Source organism: Cryptomeria japonica, chromosome 6 (assembly GCF_030272615.1).
Source record: "Cryptomeria japonica chromosome 6, Sugi_1.0, whole genome shotgun sequence".
NCBI lineage: Eukaryota > Viridiplantae > Streptophyta > Pinopsida > Cupressales > Cupressaceae > Cryptomeria > Cryptomeria japonica.
The window spans coordinates 421,149,648-421,159,984 of NC_081410.1; positions in this window are offsets into that span (position 1 = coordinate 421,149,648).

Below are 10,337 nucleotides of genomic sequence, written 5' to 3' on the forward strand. Positions count from 1 at the left end.
GGGGTTTTAAAGGATAAATATTGCATAAGGAAATGGTCAAATTACACTTGTGGAATTCAAATAGATAATTGAACATTAAGAGATTTATTATAATGAATTAATCCTTCTTAGGATGTAGATAAAATGATTAAATATCCTTATTAAATAAAATAGTTGACTTAAGGAAAACAAAAGAAAGGGAATTGACATTACTCTCATGCATCTTGGGAAGCTCTTACACCAATGAAATTATTCCAAGTATTGGATTCTCCCTTATTAGTTAGTCTCAAATGGAACCTAGTAGTAAATGGATTTCTCCAAAATATTCAATACATTTCAAATATTTAATTATTTTATTTTGAAACTACCCCTTTGTATATTTAAATTTGTGCAAGTATTAAGGGATAAAATAATTTACCTACTATGTAAATGTGCTTAGATTCATGTGATGTTTTCAGAATTTGTATATTAAAATATTTAGGAGGGTGATGTAGATCTACATCAACTTTTATTAGTAACTCTTGATATGATAATAGATGTGAATATATTGAATTGAAGGGTGATCATTTTGATGCAAAGGATGTCATAAATTTGAACATAAGATTGAAGAATGTAAGAAGTTATCAATTTCAAGAGAAAAAATCCAAACCACAAAGAATCAATTAGACAATGGGATCATAAAAAAAGATTCCCCCAATGCTTTATCTTATAAAATTGAGTCAAAAAAATATCAACCCCTAAAGAAAAAAATTAGACCAAGGAATCATAGGATAGGATCTCCTCAAGCTAAAGGGACCTTTAAGGGGATCAACCCCTAAAAAAATCCAATAAATTTGAATCTTTTTTCCTCTTGTAAATCTATACCTTTTTTAATAGTAGTTTCATTAAAGCTAAAGGGACCCTTAAGGGGATTAACCTCCTTTGGAATACATACACTAGCTGTGTTGAAATTATTATCTCTAGCCAACATTGGAAGGCATGCAAAGTTACAAAATTCTCCTCCAAACTATATTTCTTCCTTACCAATGTTTATGGTATAGTAGGGTATATCCAAAATAAGAGCGTTTGAGATAGAATATCAACTATTAATCAACCTTATATATTAGAAGGATTGAGTTGAACCTCTCTCATTAGGTTAAAAGCTAGAAGGGTGGCCTAATAGATGGTAGTGGTGGAAAGGCACAAGGGTGCCAAACATTGATTGTGGATAGACAAACTACTATAGAACATAGAAAGATAAACCTATCACAAGTCAAGTGTGGCACATTGAGCTAACATGTAGCATACATAAAGGCCATATCAAGGATGAGTTACACATTCTTCTGTAAAGACCAATATAATATTAAAATAACATAATACATAAAATTTTATATAATTAAAAATTATTTAATCAATTGTGCTCAAAATATGTTATTAAAGACATATTACTATATTATGACATAATGTTTGAATAAATAAGCCCAAAGATTAAGCAAAACATAAGGAAACCATCTCCTCTATAAGAGACCATAAGATTGAATACAATGAGTAAATAGAGTACATAACTTAAGACAATCCTTCCAAGTACTCTGAATATGGAATATTTTCTCAAGTACACCATGAGAAAGAACATTGTCAGATCACTTAACCACCCAACCTTGAAGCACTAAGCTTCCCTGGAATCCTTCTACTAAAGAATAACCGACCCTGCATGAAGATGCCTAGAAATTCAAAGATGGCAAGGTGATGGAATTTGATGCAACATAATATATATACATTCTAGATGCTAATGTAATAATATCATTATATAGAAGAGAGTATGGGACTATATTGGTGGAAAATTATGGTTTCACAAGTTATGCTTTGTATACTAGGAAATTGTTGGCATTGTGTTGTCATTGATGTCAACCGATATAGGATGTTACCGGTATCACTAACATTGATGTCAAGCAGTGAACAAGAGGTTGTTGGCATTAGAGTTTGATGTCAACCGGTATAGAAGATGGATCGGTATGGGAGAAGAATTAATGTGTTGTCATTGATGAAAACTTGGTGACCATCCTCATGTAGAAGGAAGAACCAGTGTGTACCGGTATGCTAGATGTGCAGTAAAGTGATCACTCTGCATAAAGGGTATTGATATGTTGTTGCATACAACCAGTATGAAGAGATTACATGATGAGCATTGGTTATGCTGAAGAGGAAAAATACTACTTGGTTCACATCGACATCGAAGGAGAAGTTTGAGCAGGCCACCGGTTTGCTAGTGTGAGGTTAACTAGCAGGACTCCCACCAAATGAAGAAGCTATCACAGGCTAGGTGATAGGTTGCTAGAGTATGCTCCCTCAATGTGCAAGATGACATATGTCATATGGATGATGTATCCTTCCCCCACTAAAGTCACACTTGTACTGACAGGATGATTCCCTGAGATAGGTAGATCATTGAATATAGGGACCGGTTGTACAAGTAGGAGATAAGCAAATCTTCAGGGCATGAAATCAGAAATGCACACCGGATAAACAAGGTGTATCACCAAGATAGTGAAGGAAGAATGAGTAGTTGAGATGGTGTGTTTTTCATCTTGACAAACCAGATGAGAGGTGAATTGGTTTGATGAAGAAGGATGCTAGTCAGTCTGCAGGAATCTACATGGTGATACCAGGATGCTAAAGGAAGGTTGATGCAGAATATTTGGAGTGTGATGATGTGGCATCATCAATATGTCTCACTGGCAGACACATCTACCAAAATCTGCATTAGTGATAGTTGACATGTTATGTCAACCAGTGAAACATCAGAAAAGAGACAAGGAAGATAAGGTTCTCATCTGATAAAGAGGAGTGCAACAAATTGAAGGATGATGACATGTTTTCATTAGGATGGCTATGGGTAAGCATGGGAACTGATAAGGAAGCAAAGAGGATAAGAAACTATGACTCCCATCTGATGGAGATGTGCATGTGTTTGGATTGACATGTCTGAAGACCGTTTTGAGTGTTCCACCGGTAGTTTAGCAAAGTGCAGACACAAGGGTTACACCAACATATTAGAAAAGGTCATGACAAGAAGGACAATCAACAAGGTGGCTAGTGCTGGTAGGGTTAGTGAACCGAGATGGGTGTACCGATTATGAGTGTGGTCGGTGACTAAGCTAGACTGATAGAGTAATGTGTTGAGAAGGATACCAACTGCGATGCCACATGGAGTTGAGGTGGTGAATGTGCAGAGATTGGTGATGTCGGATGTCAAACAGGTAGTTGTGGTTGGTCCGACATTAATGGTGACTACGAAGCTTGAGGTAGAATTGCGAAGGTGTGCGACTCAAGATTTAGGACAGATTGATTGTGCAGATTGGAGTTGGTGAAGGAAATAGCTAAGCCATTTATGGCAATTGACTGGGGTATGCCGACAGACTGAAAGAAGATTGCCAAAGATAGAAGGTGTGATCAAGAAGGCACGCTAATGGTGGAGATGTACAATTGGTTGTCAGGGTGATCAAATCAAGCAGGATCTAAATGGATTTGGTTTTCCTCGAGGATGATAAGGAAACCCTAACTGCCTAGGTTTTTGAATTGGTTTTTAGTGGTAAAAAGAGGTTATAAATAAGGAGGCCAAAATCATTGAAGGTTACTGCTGAGGAGAAGAGTTTAGTGTTGCAGCAAAGTGACTAAGTGTTACTTCTACAAGTTAGAGAAAATTAGTCAAGTGCACAATGCATATTTGAGAAAAGATTGAGTGTGAGGGAGAACCAGGTTGAAGTGTTCAACCGGCAGCAAAGCAGAACCAATAGTGTTCATACCGATAGAGAAGTGAAGGTAGCACTACAGAGTAGGTAGGCATAGAACCAACTAAGTATAGTATCAGTGGGGAGCAGCAGAGAGCTGAAGGAAGTGAGAACTAATAGAGATGAAGGTGAACCAGTAAGCAATAGTAGTGAAAAGAGAGATTCAGTCAGAGTGAGAAGAGAACTGGTAAGGCTGAGGAGATAACTTACTGGTAGGGAATTTTGTATTGAGTTGTTACAAGATTCACTTATAACTAGATTACTACCTTTATATTTGATGTTTTCATTGTGATCACTAAGTTGTAGCTCGGTACAGGGGTTGTAGCTCCTTGGGTTGGTGCCCTAAATCAGGGGTTGGTGCTCCATTAGGTTGTAGCCCATAAACAAGGCATGGGTTGTAGCTCCTTGGGTTGGTACCCTAAACTTTGTAATAGAGTTTCATTGTGAGGCTGGACTGGACTAGTAGTCTCCAGCAACATTACTCAATGAGGTTTAACCCATCTTGGGTTTTCTTCATACATATTGGTGTTATGTGATGTCCTTTGTGTGTGATTGTATTTGTGTTGACCTTCCCACTAACCAGTAAGTCTATTTTGAGTTTGATCTACAAAACAGTATACTCACATAGGATAGTTAAAGGGAAAAAGATTGAGAACCACTTATTCATTCCCCTCTCAGTGGTGCATTGTGTCTAATAGAAATGACCTAGCTTTCATATACAATACATTAAAAGGAGGATAAACATAATATATTCAACCTCAATTCTATTAGGAAGAAGATTGAATGCTAATTGAAGTCTTATTCCCCTTTTGTTTGAGTTAAAATGCAATTGAAATTGTAAAGTTGGATTTAGGGCAAGTATTTGAGAATTTGAAGTAAATTGATGAAAAGAGAATGCTGCAAATATCCAACAGAGCCATGGATAGGGATCTATATAGAAGAGAATTAGAACATGTTCCTGAAAGTTTGGGGTGGTTTTTTGGGACTGAGTAGAAGAGATTCACCTTGGTCCTTTGATTTTTGCTCCTTCAAAAGTTGAACCTGTTTGTCATCATCAACTCTGTTAGAATCTCTGAGTACATCTCCTGAGCCAATTCCCTACACATAAAAAGAGAGGAAAAAGGTTTTGGACATGGGTTTGCCTTGGATCAAACCCTGGTTTATGAATTAACCTTGAAATTGAAATAGTAATTCTAATGGAAAATTACAACAAGATGCTTTCCTTTTGAGGGAAAGGTTGGATCTAAAATGAAATTTGTGTAATTGAAATGTATACCTTGATGAAGCTTGCTTGAATCCTCACGCAAGGTTTTAGGATGTCTTGTATAATATCTTCATAGAAGGTTGATCATGGATGCCATCTTGAATGCTTGAACTTGACTTCACTTCTTCTCTATAGGAAGTGTAATTTCAAACTAGGGTTTCACCAAATAGGATAAGACCACTAATGAACCAAATCAACCTTTACATTGAAAGAGGGGTGAATCCAATAGATTTAGCCTCAATCCCACTAAGGAAGGGCTGAGAAGTCCGATTAGATTCACCTGGTTTAGGGTTTGGTTCCATCTTTCTAAGTTGAATTGTGAAAATATTCAAATTAGGATAAATAGGTGATTATTGAAGAGATTGGGCATAAACATTGAGCTATAGTCATCACACAGAGACACCAACCTAGATCTAAGAATAATAAGATATCATAGATCTATTCCCAATAGTTGGCCTGATTTTTTGGGACTGTGGTAATGGTAGCCCTATTCCTCCAAATTTTTCATCGTCAAAAGGTGAACTAGTTTGTCTCTACCAATCTTGTCAATCCTTCCGAATGCAACTTTGTACTTGTTCCTACACACATTGAAAAGGGGGAAATTGATGGGAATAGGAGTTTGCCTAAGTCAAACCCTGGTTTGGAATCAACCTTGAATGAAATAATAAAAATATTAAAATAATTACTTGAGAAAATATACCTCATATTTGTAATTGTTGATTATGATGCTTTTCTCTTTGAATGTAATCACAAATGTTGTATGAAAGTGACATGAACATGACAAAACCCTAATCACACACACATGCTTGCATGAAAATTGACATGAATTTTCTCCACAATGCTTGATGATGAATATGCATCCTTGAAGATCTCTAAAAATTCTTGATAATCAATTCTTCAGGGATGCACAAATTATGGGGATGGATAATTGATTTCTCTAGGTGAAAATGAGTTGAGAAGGATGCCTTATAAAGGGATTTCATAATTGAAATCACTTTTAGGCTGACTTAGAATTGATGTATTTTCACATGAAACTATATTTGAATAGGATAAGGTGGTCCAATTATCCTCCCAAAATTTGGGGAAAAAAGTGTGGGATTATGATGATGGGACCCATGGTCCTATCATCTTTTTTCCAAACTTCAAGGGATACGAGCTATCGTGATTCTAATGCAAATTCCTACTCAGTGGCTCAAACAATTATGTGTAGATATATGAAATATGCTTTGAGAGTTTAAATTAAGGTGTGATTAAGGATAAATCAGGATAAAATGATAAAGAGCACACCTAGAGTTAAGGGCCCAAATAAGAGTATGATCATGTAATAAAGTGGAATAAGACCCATCATATTGAATTAAATATTAATTAATTACAATAAAGGACCTATAATGCATAGAGGAAAGGGAAATACTAAAATAGGTGCTAGGAGAGTGTGAAATTGAACCCACTAATAAAGGTATACAATTTTCAATGCTACATTCTCCAATGCTTGATGAATGTTTGACTGGTTGCTTAATTGAATTGGATTTGATAGAGTGTAATTAGGATCTTGATTTTTCTTAGGAATTTCTTAGATTAGGTTTCAAATGAGAGTGGTAGACCTCCTTTTATAATTGATCGATCAAAAATCAATTGAATGTTTGGAGTAGGCTAACATGGGATCCAATTTCCCACTCACTTGATGTGACCATTTTGAGGACCAAATTTGGGTCCTAATTGAGAGGAATAGAGTGTTGGGCACCCTAGTCCTGAGAATTAGGAATTATATTTGGGAAGAAGGCAAGAAAGATGGTGAAATTACAAGTTTGTGGGTGGTGTGAGTAGAATCAAAACAATCATTGGGCATCAAAAGATGAACCACCAAGGTGAGGTCTAGGTGAGGATGAAATTGTAGGCGGATACAATTTATGATGCTAAATTTAGCCCCCACTTTAGCAAGAGTATGAGACTAAGCATACTCGCGGTAAAGTACAAAGTTTCATTGAAAAACTTTCACAAATTTATCAAAGAGACAAGACACACCAAGCCCCCAGGGACTTTAGGATCTCACTACTCTAATTAATCAAGATAAAGGGACAACACATGAAAGGGAAAGAAAGAGCATGACTACACTGGCCTAGTAAGATTTGTTTACTGAGTCATGAAAAAAATATAAATACCAAACTAAAAATAGAAAGGTTAAACTTGCAAATTACCTTGAGTATCAAAAACCTGTCATGGTGTGTGCATAAAGTGTCACATTGAGTGCAATATATGTCCCCATGTTAAAGAGATTGTGTATGCCTTATCACAAGTAGTTGTTATAAGGTAGAAAGCATCCAAAAGACAAGCACTTTACCAGAATGAGATTCCACCAAGAATCAAAAAATCAAGGGATGATGGTCACAAAACATATAAGAAAGAGCACATAAGGGATCCACTAACTTTGGGGTCAATATGCTCTTATGATAAATAATGTATATCAAGAATATTTTTATTGAATTGAACTCATCCCCCAAAGGTAGTGGAACTATGAATACAATGGAATAAGAGAACAAGAGATAACAAACAAATGTCTTTTTTAGTCAACACAGAAGAGACCAAAAAGAAGATCTCAATCATTTGCATCATCCTCAAGTAGACAACACAAGGCACATTTATGAACAATATCACATGTACAACATAACATAGATACAACACATAGAATAATTGAGATACAAATAAGGAATGTCACAATAGATTCAACCTCTTTATTACCTTTCACCAATGGAATAACAAGGGTCATCCAAATAGAACCTAACATAACACAAAAACATGTGAAGTAACACATCACAAAGAAAGCACATTACGAACAAGAAGACACATAAAAGAGAATCCCTAGCATGAATGAAGCTAGTCAAAAATATCATCTGCCTCCTAATCTTGCTTAACATCATCTAGGGATGGTTGATAAGATGCAAGAGGAGACACTTCAAGCACAATGGATGGAGCTATTGCAAGTTCCAAACAAGGACCATGCTCAAACGATGAATCACTTTGTTTGTCTCTTCGAGCTAGGATTAATGCTTTTGAAAAATGTGAAGATAACTCATGATTAGTTTCAACAAGATCATACATATAATTAGACTCATTATAATCAACATTGTTATCGTGTAAAAAATTATCATCATCCATATCATCATCTAGATTAATAAATATAGGATCTTTAACACGAAAATATGTTGAACCATCATTTTTCTTAAGCATTTATAATAGGTGATTTGAGTTGAAGTTACTCCCTGGGGTTAGGCAAATCCTAGATAAATGGAACTAAGTCAACATTTGGTTTCTTCAAGGAGGAAATGGTTTGGGAAGGAATTTCATGATCCTTAGCACAGTGCCTTCATCAGTGTTATCTTGCACAATGATTCCTTTTAGTTTTAGTCTAGGCTTGCAAAGGATAAGGATCAATGGACATAGGCTTGTTTCTTCCCTTATAGGGGGAGGAATGGAAGAAACCCCAATAGGTTGAGAGATACTTAATGCCAAGTGCTTTCCTTTGTAGGACATAGGAGGCGAGATTGATGCATATATAGGAGGAATAGAAAGAGTAGGAATAATACTAAGTCCATTATGAGGAGGAGGAATATACATGGGTGTAGGGTCTCTAGGTTTATTCAAGGCCATGATCATCTCATTTTTCTATTTTTGAGGCTTAAGAGGCTCAAGTTGTTTAGGTCAAAAGTAATGAAGAGGGAAATTTCCATGCTTCGTAGTGAGTTGGTAAAGGCTATGATTAATTGTTATAATAGTGCCATTATGAGAGGATTTCAAACATTTATGAGTTGTAGAATGGATAGCTTTGATGGAAGAGAGACAAGGATGTCCCAACTTCATCCAATGTATGAATAATATCAAAGGTGACATCTAAGAACTTATTACCAACCTCAATAGGAAGAGTAATAGAACCAATAGTGGGAAAAGAGAAATTATCATACACCTTAACCATAAGATCATATTTATCATATGTTACTTGATGCAATTTTTGAGTATAAATATTCTTCAGTAATCACATTCACCATATGCACTAGATAAATGATCACCCCTCATGGGATTTTTTATTTGATCTTCATAGTGATATATAATGAGCCATTAGGTGCAACAATAGTCTCACTAGGATAAAAAGTAATACATGTCTTCTGGGGGTGTAGGTTCATAACATTATTAGATTCTATTCCAAGTTCATTAGGAGAAAAAGAAAGAGACTCAAACTCAACAACATTGGTAGAATGAGAAGGCAATCAATTTATAAATATTTGAAGGTTTTTATTAGGAGCTACAAATTTATTTCCTTTGCCATTGACACCAGCTATAGATATAGCATTGTTATCAATAAAGTATTGGATCTTAATTATCAATTGGTAACATTTCTTAGTATCATGGTTAGGTTGATGATGATATTCTGAAAAAGCTTTAGGGTCATGGTAAGATAGAAATGGTTTAGAATTGTCAATTGGTTTGATGGGAGGAAGTTGCAACATATTAGCATTCATAAACCTCAACATTATACTATGCAAAGAGTTATAAAGAGGACTTAATTATTTTCTAAAGTATTTGGATAAAAAGGCCACACCCGATGTCGAGGCTTCCACTTTAGTATTGATGTTGTAATTTATCTTGAATAAACCTTTGTTTTGTTTGAACTTCATAAATGATCGTTGAGCACCCTCATTCTTATCAACTAAATCCATTGAAAAGGATGATTCAAATCGACTCACTTGAAGCTAATAATTATGAATCATTGTACACTAATTGCATAAAAGAAGTAAACTCATAAAATAGAAGCTTATCTCTAATATATATTTTTTCTAAATCAGAAATAAAAATCCTTTGAGCATCATGGTCAAGCACAAGATAAGCAATTTGTGAATGCAAATTTTTATATCTACTAATAAAATAAGTCACTTTTTCTTTAACTCCTTTCTTACAATGAATCAAATCAGTCAAAGTAATCTTAGGAACAATGTTATTTTAAAATTGTTGAATGAAAGCGTTAGCCAATTGTTGAAAAGAAGTGATAGAATAAGGAAATAAAGAGCAATGTCATTGCAAGGAATTACCTCTAAAGGTTATAGTAAATAGTTTAGCCATAAGTGACTAAAAAAAGTTTGGAATGTCTTCACATGAGTCAAGGGGTCACCTTTTCCATTATACAACTTTGATTGAGGAATTTCTATTTGCTTAGAAGGAAGTGTGTAGACAATGTCATCAGATAGTGGGCTTGTTACATTGAATGTTGGAACATTGAACTTGGATTGAGTTATGGAATCCAATTGGTTTTATAAGTATGTAATAGTTGAATTAGGTTA